The sequence below is a fragment of the Magallana gigas genome, chromosome 10, assembly GCF_963853765.1.
Source record: "Magallana gigas chromosome 10, xbMagGiga1.1, whole genome shotgun sequence".
Taxonomy (NCBI): Eukaryota; Metazoa; Mollusca; class Bivalvia; order Ostreida; family Ostreidae; genus Magallana; species Magallana gigas.
In genome coordinates, this window is record NC_088862.1 from 8,661,174 (window position 1) to 8,679,810 (window position 18,637).

Genomic DNA, 18,637 nt, shown 5'->3' on the forward strand with positions numbered 1-18,637 from the left:
GATACAGAACGCACAATAAGATTGAACTATTCTAAAATTCTAAAATTCTCCAAAATTAATATGCTTATTACAGTGTTAGTGGTTTCTACTACCTTCCAAAAACTACAGAATGAAGAATAAGTGATGATTTACGGTTTCTCAGGCGTAATTAAGGACATAAAAAATCATGTTATAACCCATGACAGAAAATCTTCACTTACATGTATCTACATTTGACATGCATGCTACATTTATAACAAATAACAATAAAACTTTAATGTGACATTGGTACGAAAAAACAGACACGATTGTTTCTTTGTTTTATTTAAACATTTGAATAACTCTACATTATAAAACAAGGTATAATCATAATAAACGACTATTCTCAATCAATCATATCAATCATATTATTCAATAGAGCATAGAAATAAGGAAATCATGAATCTTTTCAGTAACACCAAAATAAAATTATTATGCTTGATTGAAAATAGCCAATATATATATATATATATATATATATATATATATATATATATATATATATATATATATATATATATATATATATATATATATACATGTACATACATTCTAATCATGTTTTTATGCATATATATGTAAGAATATTTATCGGAAGTATAATTTGCCTACTTAAAGTAAAGCTTATTCATGCTTTGCTATTTCGGAAATAAACAAAACGGTGCTATATAGAGTTCATTGCATGTACCGTAATGCTTTTGCAATACATTCACAGAGCTGACTAATGTGTTATTTATACATGCCGATCATTCTTTTAAAATGAATTCTTGTTTCCCATTTCCACAACATATTAGAAAACTAAAATGAGATACACAATCACCTGAACCAAAAACATTATGAGGGTTATGAAGAAAAACAGTCGGTTTGTCTTTTGAGAAATTTCTCTCCATGTTGCGTTGCCTTCATCTATCCAATTGGTATTTGTTTTGCAGTCTTTCGTAGTTTCCTCTAATGAATCCTCTTGGTCTTTATTTTTTTTAACAGAGCTTGCATGTACCTTTGATTTGCAGTTATCTTTTGTACTTTTCAGTAAAGACGTGAGTCGAGCAAATACCTGCCACGCCATTGGTACTGGTTTTTGTAGTTGGTTGTTCTCTTGAATACAAAGTGTAACAATAGACATCAAGACAATAAGACAACTTGTAGTAAACTGAATAACAATGCAAATGTTAATCAAGCTGATCGGTCCTGTTGATGGTAGTCTGTCCGTGATCATGTTGAGATACAGGATGAATGATAACAGCATTGTAAGAGAAAATGAAATCCTTTCTCCAGATGATTCTGGTAGATAGAACACAAATAGGTTCAAAAGACAAAGAATGACTAACGGGGAAACCAGGTTTATGATGATATATAAAGACCGTCTGGAAATCTTGAATGACATTGTTTTAACAGAGTGCCGTTGGTCAACGGTCTCTTTGATACTTAATTCGCTCACTTTCCAGTTCACATTTTTGCTCGTGAGTTTAATTTCAAAAGGTAGCATTACTGTACGATTGAATGCAATTTCATCGATTGATTCATCGCTAGCAAAACTTAATTCACACAAGTGTTCATCGTTTGGATAATAAAACGAATTTGCATCACAGTTAGTAATTGCAAGTCCTATTTGCCTATATTTCATGATACCATTTGGGCTACTTAACACAGTCTGATAATTTGATTCCCCTGTCTGCAAAACTGTATTTTCTGTTTTTGTATTGACGATTAAGATTTTCGGATGCCACACAAGTTGTAACGGTATTGGAATAACATCGTTCTCTTCAAAGGAGAAATTTCCATTTTCTATGAATTCATCTTTCCATTCCAAGTACATCAGAATTAGAGAGGACATTGTTCCTGTTGTATCATCATATGATAACAAAGAAAAGAGGGCCATATCGATGTTCACAACCATTGGTGATCTTTGATCTGGTTTCGGTTTAATATAAGGACACATATCTTCTTCAAGAAATTTGTAAAATTTGCGTTGGTTTTCCACGGTCATATTTAACGAATAAGACAAACACAGTAAGAATATTTGCAGAGCAAGAAAATATTGCGGAATGGTTGGCATATAACACATTTTTGTTCATGCAGCCTTTCAAGCTAAAGCAGCTCATATAGAGTGCCGATGTGCTTTAAATAATAATCACGTGAAAGGCATCTATTCGATCAAATGCAGTTATCATTTTAAAGTGCATAACTTTTATCCTTAAAAACTTTATCAACATTATATTTTTTTCCTTTTTCAAGATAAACGTAGTGAATCATATTGATCACGACTTGCATTCATCAATACATTATGCAATACCGATTTTAGTTAAGTATTTTCTATCTACAGCACATATTATATTGACATCGTAAAATGTTTTATAAATAAAATTTGATATAGTGAGTATTTCAAATATCAATATTCGTTGTCGATTTAATCACGTTTAAAAAGCTATATTGTCTGTTTAAAACATTGTTCTATAATTGATAATTTTTCTTTTTTTAATCCAATGTAGATTATCAAGAACAGCTTTTAAAAGGAGTTAACATAAACAAATGAATGATGAATAAAACTTCTGTATACATGCTTTTGTTTTATTTTTGTCATTTTTGCCCTCGTTTTCAGCAGGCAAATTAGAAACTGGAGAATTTCCAATGTCATATTATCTTTCTATTAACGAAATTGTATCTGAGCGAATTCAAGACGGTGCAAAACTGTTTGCAAGTGTAGAAGGGCGAAAATTGTACTGAGCGAAATAATAACTTTGAGACATATTAAGACTAGAACCTTTCAGAATTAATGATAAGGTCCACAGTCATTAGAACATATACTTACACAATACTCTTTATCACTAATTATACTACTCTTTGGCATCTGGACAGTCGAAAGTACATATTCATGGTAATATGTAATTCATATCTATAAATCCCTTTTTTTTAAATCTGGCAATCATTTCATTTCGATAAAATTAAATACCATTTGAATTGTATGCAACATTTTTACTTATTATAACTTGGCCTAGATACAAACTGAATGTGAACTAAATTGTTAATGTGCCTTCATTTCCTGAAATAGCATAGAACATATGAGTGACGGAGTTAGGTTCATTAGATATGATTTGCACGTTTGGTAAACGTCGTATTCAATGTACTTAATCTGAATAATAATGAAAATAGTTTTGAAAATTTTAAATTATGTTTCAGGTTATATTTAGTGACTGCAAATGATAAAAAACACAACAAAATTTACAGAGAAGCGCGGGATGTTTTCTGTTTATGGTGACGGAGTTTTGTTACTCGGGGATAATATTATAATCATCTTGACCTATTAATATATAATGTTTTTTAAAAATTAAAATAAACATTTTAAATTAGTATTTAGATGTGTAGAAATGTCTGAAAAATAACTTTTCAAAAATTTGCCAATTAATGTTCTCTAGATAATTTAAATTTTGTATAATTGCAAAAAATATATAATTATAATAAAAACTGTTTAATGATTACAAAACACCAAACAAAAAACCAAAAAAAGATATCGCTAAATTTAAAGTTTAACATTCCGTATAAAGGTATAAGCGTGTGTGGACTGTCGTTCAACCTACAGTACAGCTCACGAGTATCCCGACACCCACCGTGTAAAAAACACGGTGGAAAACGGTCTGTGTCGCACCGTGTACACGGTGTGACACCGTGTATGTGTATTGGAAAATTCAAGAAAAAGCAACGTGTCGCACCGTGGCCGCCCGTGTAACTCCGTGGCCACTGTGTTACTCCGTGGATATTGTTACCTGAGACGTTGATAGAAATAGCGTATGTTTAGAAATAAATAAATCATGGCTAAACAAGGGTTGAAACATATATATCCTTTTCATATCTAAAAAAAAAAAATGAATGTCGACTTAAGTTGCAGTGACGCAGAAAATTGTCGGGGGCTGTCAACGTGAAGTTATTTTTTGTGATCTGAAAACTCGACGTAAATGGGTACCTTTTAATTCATTTGTTCTTAAATAAATTGAAATAAATTCACCAAATATATTTGATAATCAATTGATATATAATCAAAATTCAAATCAATTTAATTCATCGTGGGTTTTTTTTTTCTAAACACGCTTGATGTTGTTACTGACGATCCAATTAAAATATCGGGAGCTTAAACGTCTTATTTTCTGTTATATCTGAAAACACTTTCTGATTTATTAATTAATTTACAGCCTTACTTTAAACCAATTAAAAATGAGAAATGAAAACATTTCAGATCATGTTTTTTAAAAACATGTTGATGTGCTGTAGTAAATAACAACCCCATATTACCGGTGACTCGAATAATTTGGACTTCAGCTGTTTATGTAGCAATAAATAAACAAAAAATCTCTTTTATATTTTAGATTATAGATAAATACATGTATACTCTTGTTAAATTATATTCAAGCATTGTACATGTACTAAAAATATACCCGCATTTCATAAAATAACTTTCAACTTTATTTCCGTACAGCTGGTAATGGCGCCGTGATTTCACATGAAAAAATCGCTCGTGCAATACACCTGTACGGAAGCTGATCAGATACAAAACATTGTCTTTCATCTTGGGTTCTATACACAACAGGTGTTATTGCCTGTCTTGTTAGGTGTCATTGTAATTTACAACTAACTGTGTATATTTGGACGTCTGAACAGGTGTTCTCGAGATGCCGTTATTCACACCTTTCCACGGACACCTGTTTGGTAACTCATCACAACCCGTCGTGTGTATGGTCTGAATATATTTTACTTCTACTTTGTTAGTTCCATGATTTTTCCTTATCTCTAACAAACAAACAAATTGTCTGTAGATGTGTACACAAACTACTACACGTAAGACTATCGGCGCGTGGATCCGGAGAACAATTCCGAATTCAGCAACTCTATAAATGCGGGAATTTCACAAAGTATTAACTTGCGATAAGAAATTATTTACCGGGTACACATACATATGTACGAAAAAACCTGATTGATTAAAAAGATGAATGAGATAATACCGGTAACCTTTTGCAAGCATTTATAACAAACACAACTTTATTTACTTTATAACCAATCTAATATGTGTGATGTGAAATAGCGTTGAAATTTTAACGAAAAATCTTATTATATCCTATACTTTGCAAACCTCTAGTCATTGTCTTGAAATCGTTATTAAAACCATTGATCTAAAATAAATGAATTAAATTCATACAAATAGAACTCTTATAATTCTAAAATGATTGCACAAAAGACAAAAGTACAGAGAGAGAGAGAGAGAGAGAGAGAGAGAGAGAGAGAGAGAGAGATTTTACAGCGCACTATTCCAACCCTCATACATGCAGTATAAGAATGAAAAAAATAAACATTTCAAACACTAAATACTTCATTGTTAAACATTTTTCTATTTTGCAGACTTAAAAAAACAAAAGAACGACATTTATTCCTTATCATGGAAGGCATGGAAGGAGCACGTGGTCTATCTCGCGGGCTGATTTGATTGACAGGGATAGCACGTGGACTCTGACTGCATAGATTCTATCGCAATTTTAGGGAAAAGGGTTCAATATAAGGGAAACTATAAATCTAACTTATTACACTGAATTACAAGTGAAATGTATTTAAAATTAAACTCATACCAGTATTCTCTCTCTCTCTCTCTCTCTCTCTCTCTCTCTCTCTCTCTCTCTCTCTCTCTCTCTCTCTCTCTCTCTCTCTCTCTCTCTCTCATATGACGATCATTAAACAATCAAACAGTAATTATTGCGATACTGAGTAGTTTCTTGGAACGCATAATTTCTAAACTCGAGTTGCTTATAAAGATGAAATAAAAAATTATCAAGTACCGATCTACGGATTCTAAGCGCTATGAATATGTACCGCGCGGTACTACGTGGACACGTACATCACACAGATGTATAAAAGAAAGAAAATTTGAAAATATGAATATAAAGCTGTATAATTATATTATTTAGAGAAAGTACAGTTGTTTTCAACAACCCGTTAGATTTGTTATCGTTGAATAGAGTATAAGTGAGAGAAGATCACAGTTATGATTCTATGCACTATTGAAACTGCCAATCTACAGCAACTACGATTACTACTACGTTTAAAAACGGACTGAAACAAAAACAAAAACTTATGGAACAGTGTATTTGAATTTTAAAAAGGAAAATAAAGTGTTAGTGTTTTATTTGATCAAACCTTTATGTGGGCTATATCGATTTTTTTGTTCTTAATATCAACAAAAATCAACCGTAACAATCGCATACGTCTGAAAATTGCGTGCCTAAAAATTTTATTTATTTATTTCTATTTTTTTGTCTTCTTCTTTAATTCTTTTACGTACATCAATAAATATTTTATTCTTTATAAGTTTTATTCCTAAATCCTCCTTTTTTCACAGGTAAATACCGCGTGTTACACCGTGTTACTGTCCGTGTTGCATCGCGTTGCACCGTGTCGCACCGTGTTTTTTCTCGTTCTGTGGCCGTAACAGAGAACAATAGATCAAAGGTACCGACACTTCCACGCTCAGCGTGGACTTTCAAACACGGTGGTCGGTGTTTTTGTCGGGATACTCGTGAGCTGTACTGTACCTCTACTTAGGAAAACAAGATGTACAGCGGAGCCCAATGAAGTGTTGTCATAGTTGAGAAAATGTGTACAGCTACATTGCTGTTTCAAGCATTTTTGTTTGTTACAGTCATTGATACATGAGCTTGCTTTGTAGACTGTGAAATAAGAACAATGGAAGTTAAATGCAAGTAAAACATAAATCCCCTTTTTTCTCTCATTCTCTCGTCGTCATCCTCATCTTCGTCATCTCTCTGTCTCCCACTCTGTCTCCCTCTTTCTCTCTTTCTCCCTCTCTCTTTTTCTCTCTTTCTCTCTGATATATTATAAATGTTTCAAAATAATATCTAAATAATAATAAAACATTCTTGATTTGTGTATGAAACTTTTAAATTAGACACTTCTGATAAAAAGTAACTATAAACAAACCTGTGGAGGACAGGTAGGAGTGTTGAAAACATGTCCATTGATTGTTGCTTTCATCACTGGGTTCTGAGATTCTACAACGATAATTCAAAGAACAATGCTATTGTAAAACAGCATTTAAACAAGCAATTTTAAACATTGCATCCATTTTTATTGCTGGCCAATGAAATCAGAATATAAGAAAATTATTATAGAGAAAAAAAATTGTTTAGTAGTTTTCAAATCTTGCTAGGCTAAGAATACCAGGATTTGCTGCTGTGAAATGAATGTTTAGTAAGTCCTCTCGTATTTTTTCTCTAAAAACGTTCTGCATCCGAGAATAAGTGTGGAAGGTTTTAAAACTGTTGTTTTATCTATTTAAGACTATACCCGGAGGCAGATCACGTGGATTATTTTTCCGTGGCGAATTAACGATCCACGCAGAAAACCATTAATTCCTGTCCAGTCCTTGTGTTTGAGACACAAGGACTGGACAGGAATTAATGGTTTTCTGCGTGGATCGTTAATTCGCCACGGAAAAATAATCCACGTGATCTGCCTCCGGGTATAGTCTTAAATAGATAAAACAACAGTTTTAAAACCTTCCACACTTATTCTCGGATGCAGAACGTTTTTCCAAACATGGTCTGAGTGATATTTTTGATTTTAGGAGGGATTCAGACCCTACATTTAGTAGTCTTTATTTATGATTTTATAAGTATGAATTTAATAAAAAGTCAAAAGGCCCCTATCCACCCATTCCCCTGACTACCCTCTCGTTCAGTTTCACACACACTTTAAGCATAGTCTAAGGTAGCGTCAGCTGTGCTTACACATAACAACAAAGGCAGGCAACAAAGAGCACCATTCCATAAACAATTCTGCAGATTAAGCTTTATACTTAAGTTAAGATTATTAATTGCTTCTGTGTCTGAGGTTGACATGTGTGAATAAGTAATAATTGTTTTTCTGTGTGGTATTTTCAAACAAAGTTGATATAAGATTTTTTTAAATTTCTTGTTTTACACAGTATGAACGAGATAGCTTTTGTTATCGGTTAACATTTTCAGAATCATACAAATTAAAATAACTTAAGTGTCGTAGAAACAGGCAAAATTAAATTAGATCGCAAATATCAAGTTTCAGTATGATGGTTGCGATAAATCTGCGTGTAATGCTGTATCATATCCCCAGGAATAAATGGGGCTACCAGGGTTTTATTTCCATTTACTTTAAAACCGGTAATATTAATAAGGACGATATGTAAATTCCTAAACTTTGGTCATTACTTTGAAATATGATACCACAAATCCCATTATGACGAACTTTTTGATTAAGATGCACGGATGAACACATAAATTCACGAAAATGGGTCATATGACTATTGATGATATAAAAGTTGCAAATGTATGAAAGATTTATGTTTGATACCATTCACATACTTATTTGGACAGTTGATAACTTTACAAGCGTTTTCTCGGGTACATTTCTGGCGAGTTGTGTCAGGCAAACTTTCTGGAGCATCTTCATATCTCAAAACAGCCTTCACAACTCCAGTGTAAATAGGGTCCTACAATTACATGAATCAATTCGTATTTAACCTTTTGCTTCATTCAATTATTTCTGTTCAATTAATTTACTTTTGATAACAAAAGAATATAATCTTAAAAGAAAGGATAAACCCATCTATGAAGATGGGGGATAAACCGTTGTTACTTTTTCTTATTTGAGAACAATATTTGTTTCTTCTCAGTTCTTTACATCATATAAAAAAATTGTTGATGAATTCATTACATTTGTTGCTAACAGTATAAAAAAAAATCATACCAGATATTGGCTTTTGAGTTCCATGCTTTCGGCGCGGATAAAGAAGTTTTTCCTCGAATTCATTTTAGTTTTAACCAAAACATCATATCTCTCTCCATTTGCGATAACGACCGATTGGGCAGCTTCCGGTTCAACGTCATGTCCGTCCGTTGCAATTACACGCAACAAGTGCTGACAATTTTTTTTAAGAAAACGATGTTAAATGAAAGTACATATATTAAGAATGATGTATCATTCGACAAAGACTTAAGTTTTAGCTTTCAGTGGGTGTATTAGCAAATTGATTATTTAATATTTTATTATAAGTCCTATTAAATTGCAGTTGGTTATGGAACAATAGTGATTAAAATTCTCAATCAATTCAAAAACAAACTTCCATGTTCAGTGTATCATTGAATAGTATGAATTAAAAGACACACACCTCGTCTATTGAAAATCTGAAGGACACAAACGTGGCAGTATTTATGATTCGAAACCGATAGTTCTTGCTTGGTTTTACTTAAAATATTTCAAGGGGAAGTACCGGAACTCAAGGTTTTTCCGTTTTATCCAGATAATGATGACGTATTAAAAGAACATCAAAATCACAGCATAGCGTATACATACAATTTTCGGTATGCAAGCCAGCCTTATATCCATAAATAAAGAAAAAAATCGTTCAATTTACAGGTAATTCTTTGAATCAGTCAAACAAAACTGTGTCAGGGTGATTGTGAAATAATTTACCGTTGTCTTTTGTGTGTGAATCCGGACGAGTGTACGCCTCTGGCATATATCTAATACAGTTAAAAGCATGCATTTTGCTTATTCATTAAGGTTTAACGTCTATTTAATATTAAAGGGACATGGTGACACAAAATCATGATTGAGCAAATATCGAATTTTTACACGATTTCCATATTTTAATATATTATTTGAAAACACGAGTCTTTAAAAAATTACGTTGTTCAAAAGCAAATAAATTAAATTAAAAAGAAAAAAATAGAATTAAGCCTTGGGCAAACACAAAAACATTGAGTTTTCCTTCCGTTTCATAACCACGCAAGCTCAGAGGCATGTAAATACTGCAGCGTGGAATATATCATGAGCCAGAAGCCTCCCATTGAAACCTGATGTCTTCAAGAACTATATATTTATTAAGATACATTCTTTATTAAAGCATACTTTTTACCACAGACATCGAATAGCTTCATATTCAAAATTTTTTCTCAGAGTCTCAGTCCCTTTGTAACTAATTGTAGACAGAAATTGCAATAAGTGTCACTAAACCAATATCCAAAACAACCCGCGTTGACTTGTAAATTGAAAGGTGATGCCTTATGATGTATGAAACCTTCCGTATAATTAAATTTCGTGGGGATCTTCTTTTTTATTTGTTGTCTTAATCAAAAAGTAAAATATCTTTTGAGTAACCGTGCCACTTTCAACCATCCTGCTATAAACAACAATTGCGAGTTCTATGATGTAAATGATACTTACAACATGTTTCCAGTCCTTCACCCAGAAACCATGGCGTATCAATGTCAATGTGCAAAAAAGATTTTATTTCTAACATAAGGTGTTACATGTATATGGGTGTTTTTAGTAAAAATATGAATTACTTAAAAGATCTGGACAGTTTTTTTTGCACCAAGCTTAAAGGCATTCAGGACTTATCTTTTCAGTTAATTAGTCCGGAATGAAAAGGTTCCATGCCCATGCTGTTTCCGTCCGTGGTATGTGTAACGATATAACAGCTCTCAGTACAATTAAAGTCTTTGGCGTACCTGTAATGAAAATGAAGGTGTATTTCAATAAGTCAACATTGTACATTTAATTGTATTAGTATATGGAATTCAAATAGTAAGCTTCACAGTAATGTTTTACATACTTTATATTGTTTTAAATACGTCAATTTCTTTCTTCATAATAAAAGAAAAACACGTCTTATTTATTTTGAAAATGAGCTTTGTTTTGCAAATATAATTTCTAAGCAAAAAAAGTAGTAAAAAGTAATAAGCCCCGTAAAAGGTCTGAATAACGGATGAATTTTATTAATGATTTTTTGCCATTAATTTACTTTCCACTCTGTTTTTTTTTTCAACAGAAAACCATGAAGAAAACATACAAATGCATTTTCCATGCATGGATTTCGTGATTTTCGTGTGATGATTTGTTTCTGTTCCACTCCTGTATGACAATGATGAAGTCGTCCTCTATCCTGGGTAGATCCGTCCGTTTTTGGCGTGGGAGGACTATCAGGGGTCCCACCAGCCCGTCCCCCCTCATTGACCCCTGTTGGGCGTGGTACCAATGGGTCCCTGCTGGGTCAGCCTTAAATCTTCAAAAACATACACAAGTAAACAATAGGTGATTTGAAATGCTTCCACATCCTTTCTCTGCAAAGTTTTACATATCTATTTATATGAAGAAAAAATTAAAAAAAATCTGAATATAAAGTTTTTTTTCCCATTTTTATTCTAAAAAACTTTAATACATTTCTGTTAAATCAGGTTTTGTTGGTTTGATGGAATGTTAGAGGTTTGGTTACTTACCTGTATATAAATATTTGACCTGGTCCAATAGGACATTAAGATACTATGGAAGCCCCGTTCATCCAAGGCGTATGTTTCTGGTGCATGCCGTGTCAAAGTGAAAGTGGAGACCTCGTTAGAGAGGTGGTTACTCACCAGGACCTCTACCTATAATCATGTTTTAGTTTTTTTAGTAATCATGCCATAGTTTATTTGTTTGTAAGATACAGACAGTCTGATATTTGTTTGAATAGTCGTTTCCACTGTTTCCATTAATATTTGAGGGTATTGATTTTCGTGGATAAAGTGAAAAATTTCAATTTTAATGATAGGTATATTCCTGGCAAATGACCCTACCAATGTTTGTTGTTAGTAGAAAATGCACTTCAATGAACATTTAATTCCATGGAAAACATTTACAACTAATCCATAAAAATTGGTATTCAACAAATATTGAGAAAACAACAGATATGGTTGCGGGGACCATTAAGGTAAAGGAAATAAATGACATTGTTTTAAAAAATCCAAGAATTGAGACCCAGTGAAATAATGAATTAGGATACACTTAGGCTTGACACCATATCCGACAGAAGTTTGAAACACAGATAAATTAAAACACTTAACTAGACAAGAAACAGATGGACGTAAACATCATAAAAACGACTGAAAACGATTTTTCACTCTACAAATTTATATTACTTGCTGGCACGCGATTGGAAAAATCTTAAAAATACATAAAATCGATTCAAGATGAAATATTTCGACATTTTGATCATTGATCTTATATAATGTTAATGAAAACATAATACAGACAATAAACAGTTTTAGTCAATTAATAGTTTGGAGCTTCTATTAGTCAGTTTTTTGTAAAACTCGATCAAAAATGGGTATAATTTTAGAAATTGATAGACGAAATTCGGATTAAAAAAAATTTAAAATATTAGCTTAAAACGATTCATTAAATATAAAATTAATAAAACTATTCGTATTTTATCATTTCCCAACCTACAAATTGTTTTATTATTTTAAATGATTAAAAAATAAGAAAACCTTGAAAATGGTGGATGATTTTGACAAATTTTGACAATTTTTTCAAAAAAACATTTAGAGATCACTAGCAGAAAAAGTAGGTCATTGATCTAGTTATTTGAAAGTGAAAAATAGCATCAGAATAGTGGGGCTACAATGAACAATAAGTAGTTTTTCGTTCCTATTAGTGGATTTTTTTTCCGCCCCTGAGTAAACGTAATCCTTAAATGTCTTTGAACATATTGGAACGATCTAAAATATATAAACATTGCATATGTTATTCGGATGCAAAGGCATTTATTCAGATAAAAAAGTATTGTTTCTAATTATTTTAAATGTAGAGAGGAAATTGGAAATTTCACATGCAGTTTCTTATGCAGTTTTTGCTCTCCCAGGTATTGTAAATTTGTATTTGCAGAATCTTCAAGTGAGAGTTGTTTTTAATAGTTTTATAATTCATATAAAACACCAAATGAATTTGGGTAAAATGCATATTTACAAAGCAATACTGTACATGGAAGAGCTTCTAAAATTTAGATTGCAGTTTAATGTCCTCTTGGTGCATTTTATAAGAATTGCACTTTACAAAAACTGTGTCAAGCTGTCTCATGGCTTAACAAGCTAAAAAAATATTCAAGGTCGGTGATTAACTTCTTAAGATTTGTAAAGAATACTTTCATCTCAATAATTTATGATGTCTAACAACATAATGTATGTGAGAAACCGTATCAGTTGAATGCAAAAAATTATGCCCTAATGTAAGAGTTACATAAACTGCATTCATAAAGTTCAGTGATCTGAATAAAAGTTATGAAACCTTAGCCACGTGGGTCATTAGCATAAAAATCGATTCACATGACTGAAACTTTAGGGCGGAGTCTAGATTTGCATTCTCAGAAGAAGAAAAAAATAAATAGTAGTTCTGTCACGGAGTGCAATTCAATCATTCGTACTATTTTTGTGTTTAAATTAACTTTTTCAGACTTTGTGCTAATTGCTTATAATATTTTCTTCTATTTTGACAACTGTTTAAAAACGTTTTAAATTCTTTGCAAGGTAACAAAGCATGTTTTCTTGTGGGACTGGAATATCTAGATGGATATTACACATTAAATCACCATTTGAACTTAAAAATTTGCTAATTAAATTTGCTATTTTTTTTATGATAATCTATTGCTCTGTGATGTAAATAAATTTGAAAACAAGCTGTTTGCGATTGTATAAAAGCATTAAAACAAATTTTAAAACTGAAAATTACGTTAAGATGAACCTTTCAAAATCGCAAAGATATATTATTGCACAATTCAGATGTGGTATACTCCTAATTAGAATTTAAACAGGGCGACATACGTGGGAACCTCTCGATGAATTAATATGTAATTTTTTATGTATTAAATGAAATGGAAGATAAGAGTCATTTTTCTGTTGAATTGTACAAAGTATTCTTATTTTGGAAGGAATGTTTTTAATAATGTCGGATACAATCCAACTGTTGCACTAGTACTGTAATGTCAAATTTAGACTATATTGTTTTTCTACTGTCAAATTTTACTCCCAAACCTCTAAATATTTTCTTGAAGCTTACATTTACAGTCAGTCATTATAAAAAACCCACAATGCGTAATATGTGTATTATATATGTCATAAATGTATTTGCAGTAATATATAGACCCTATGGGTCGCGGTTGTGTCATTATTTATTTTGTATTACATATATGTAATGTGTTATAACATTAGCTTCCGAAGACAACTGATGATGATGTAATATAAGGGGATATTCGAAAGCATTAAAAGGTGTCAAGGGAGGGGGTATCCTGTCACGGTATCAGGAGAAAACGTACCCAGGTACGCAGGAGACATTGGCTTCGTCGTGTACCCCTTTGATTAGATGTGTGTACACCATGTACTAGTATACACTGTGTGTATTGTATGTATACATTAATTGTATTCGGTGTTTTGTAGAAACTATCAATAATGAACAAAAGCGCACAAAAAGGAAACGTGATATTTAAAAAGGGAGCAATAAAAAGACCTCTTTACAAATATTGGCACATTCTTTTAAAAAAAATTTAACTACCATTAAGCAACAAAATCTAATGGCATGGAAAGTTATGATCCAAGTTTATTCTTTTGATTCGAATTTCGAAATAAGTATCCAGTTAAAACTAAAAAGGTATGCATAAATGTAAGTTCTAAAAATTGTCCTTATTTGTAAATTTTGTTGGCGTAAACACCAGGATACATTTATGTAAAAATTGTAAAACAAAACAAAATATTAATAGCTTATGACTCAAAAAAATACATTTTGAATATCATACTAGACAGCGAAACTATAATCAAAGTACTGTAGGACTGTCGGGAGTTGATTTTATTGATTATTATCAATTTAAAAATCAACAATATGTTATACAAATTTTTATGATATGAATTCTCGAACTTTTCCAACAAGAATTTCGAGAAAAATCCATATGAATCATGTTGTGTAATATTTAAAGATAGAATTAATCCATCAAATTGTGTATCATTACTCGAAATGTTTCTTAAAATTATACACGTCTTGATCCAAGCAATATTGAACTCTAGTCTCGTTCAACCAGACGCTCAGCTGTCTCTCTGCTTGTCGGAGATTTACGGAGACAGCCGAGAGTCTGGTTGAACGGGCTATATTGAAATCTAGCATAGGAATACATGCAACTAAAATAAACCATTGAATTGTTCGTACTATATAAAATCTGACTATTTTCAAGGTATTTATAGATACTATTCTTTTGAAAAACAACGGTACAGCATACAGAACACCGAATTTATCTATTATTACTGTAGAGCATACAGAACACCGAATTTATCTATTATTTTCAAGATCTACGTTTTGTCAGCGGTGATGATTTGTGCTTAGGTCCAAACACTGTTTCACTTTCGATTTGCCAGAGTAACTGCATAGGAGAGTTGATTCAAATCAACTTCGAAAAAGGAAAAAACCCAAGCACGAATAGCAATTTGTGTAGCACTTGAAAAAAAAATGCATTTTACATTCATAATATTTTATAACGAAACTTATTTTGGGGCTCTCGTAAAACACAAAAAACCATGATTTACCCTTTGGAGCATTAGAAAAATTTGCTCATAACATGCAAATTAATACTGTAAGCGAAAGTGACTTTGGGGCGTTCATATGTAAAGAACATTTTTTCATGAAAAAACCAACATTTGGGGTGCTTGTGAGATACACTTGGGGCGCCCGTGGAACGTACTTGGGGCGCACCAAGAACAATTTGGGGCGCTCGTGCATGAGGCGCTTTGGCTTTGGGGCGAAGTGATCTACACCCGGGTAAAATGCATATTTGCAAAGCAATACTGTACATGAAAGAGCTTCTAAAATACAAATTGCAGTTTAATATCCTTTGGTGAATTTAATAAGAATTGCACTATACAAAAACTGGGTCAGGTTGTTTCATGGCTTAACAAGCACAAAAGAAATATTCAAGGTCGGTGATTAACTTCTGAAGATTTATAAAGAATACTTTCATCTCAATAATTTATGATTTCTAGCAACATGATGTATGTAAGAAACCGTATCAATTGAATACAATAAATTATGTCCTTATGTAAGAGTTACTTAAACTACATTCATAAAGTTCAGTGATGTGAAAAAAAGTTATGAAACCTTAGTCACATGGGTCATTAGCATAAAAATTGATTCACATGACTGAAACTTTAGGGCGGAGTCTAGATTTTGTCAGGAAAAAAGACTAAATAGTAGTTCTGTTACGGAGTGCAATTCAATCATTCGGACTTTTTTGTGTAAATTAACTTTTTCAGACTTTGTGCTAATTGTTAAAAATATTTTCTTCTATCTTTACAACTGTTTAAAAACGTGTTAAAATTCTTCGAAGAACATTTACATTACATAAATACATGGTAATCTATATGACATCTTAAGTCCGTAGATGCCAGCTGCAACCACGTGAATTCATTATACGTGATAAATGTGTCATTAAATGAGGGCAGGTAAAAGCAGATCCAGACAGGAAATAATCCAGTACTTGATTATGAAACATTTCTCAATCATTCAGCCATTTGCGTTTCGCTCAAAACCAGCAGAGTCACATGATTTGAAAGTAACATTGTCAGATAGCAAATCAGAAGGAAGAGGATTACCATCGGGAATGTATGCTTTTATTCTAAATGTGCTTTTAAAAGATGAGCAAACTCTTTTTTTCACCGTTAACGTGAATTCAAAAATTATTTCGATACTTAACCGATTCTGAGATAATATCCTTTGGTAGAGAATTGTTGTCTGCATAAAACGTGACATCATAACAAAGAAAAAAATGGGATTGCAAAAAAAAAAATAAAAAAAAAATAACAAAAAACTTGTATTACTGATATAAGAGCTGGGTTTGAGAGGAAAATTGGATTACTTAGCAAAACTATTTTTCTAAATTTCTTAAATGCAGAAAATCGGATAATGACAACATTGCAACTTAAAATGAAAATGTAAAAAAAAGGTACAGCGAGGTGAAATGCATTTCAAAAGTTTCAAAAACAAATTTAAACCAATAGGTTAATAAAAATGACAGCTAGTCTTACAAAAAATTAAGTGTATAATGTGTTCTTTAAACCTTAAGTTAGCTGTCTCTCTTTATTTGTTGGGATCCTTTACGAAATATTATATTATGGACCAAATTCATTTTCAAAGCTTAAGGCAGATCCGATTTGTAGACCACTAGACCCCCTTAAATGATAATACGAATTAGATCAGATATTGAGGAGTATTAAAAACCACGGCTAATAAGACAGGGAAATGAGACAAAGAAGCGAGACACCGATTTTATAACATAAAGGTTTTTGTTTTGCAATTCAGAACAAATATAATTCCGACAGCAGGGAAAAAATCGAAACCTGTTAAAGACTCTTCATAACGATTTTTTTTATTTAAATAGAGTCAGATTACGCTACAACTTAAATTTTCCAATGTTTAATATATCTCCTAGATACATTTCCTGTGTACTCCATATAAAACTAGAACAGATGAATAACGGTTTATAATCCATTGTTTTATTACTATGTACATGCATGAAGGATCAATAGTTTCTTATTTAATCGTTTGTTACATTCATGCTTATATCCGACTCGACTTTTATTTGCAGATATTGTGATCTCGGTTTTTACAATATTTACTCGTGTTAAGTGATATTAGATGCATATAAATATCTGTATAAACTATCAACCGTGGGTCCAACTAGTGAACTATAACTACTGACTACAAAAAATGTTAGAAAAATTTAACTTCGTCGATAAAGGCTTACATGTTTTGCGTAGATTAGACATGTGTTTTGTACTGATGTTGAAAAAATTTAATATATCTATTTTATGGCATAACATGAAACTGTAGATTCGATTTTTTAAATATAAAACGCACAATAAGATTGAACTATTCTAAAACTCTCCAAAAATAATTAGCTTAGTACAGTGTTTAGTGGTTTCCACTACCTTTCAAAACTAACAGAATGAAGAATAAGCAAGGACATAAAAATCATGTAGGCTTATAACCCATGACAGAAAATCTTCACTTATCTACATGTGACACCCATGCTACTTTTTTAACAGATAACAATACAAATTTGGTATGAACATTGATAGGGATCTTAGATGCGTTGATTTTGTACTCCCTTTTTATGTATGAGTGTTATATTTCGACAAAGGCGTAATATATAAATAACGTTGTAGAATTGCAATGTATTTATTGCTATACACATGTATAAGATTTATAATAAATATGTATTTGTGAACATAAAAATAATGGGTGATATAAAAGCGAAGAAGTATGTTATAGGTTCAGATTCCTATAACAGCTTTTGCTTTCTCTTTGCTTATAAGAAAATATGTATGCAGAAAGATAAAAAAGGTAATTATTTCATTTCACTACCTTATTTTGAAGTGTTATTTAATGATAACGGATACTTTGGGGGTTAGTGGAATCCACTAATTGGAACGAAAACCTATTTGACGAACATTAGCTTTTCTAATGTGGTTTCTAATGATGTGCTATTTTTTCAGTTTCAAATGATTAGGTCAATGGCCTATATTTTATGCTAATGAGCTCCGACTGTTTCCTGAATTTTTTTTTAAAATTGCTTACTCTTATTAAAGTCTACTTAATTGTTAAATTATCTAAAATAATCAAACATTTTTGTGATTGGAAAATGATAAAATAATTCACTGATTTGATTTTTCAATTAATCGTAAAAGACCAGAAATTAATTTGAATTTAACTTTAAGGTTCGTCCATATATATA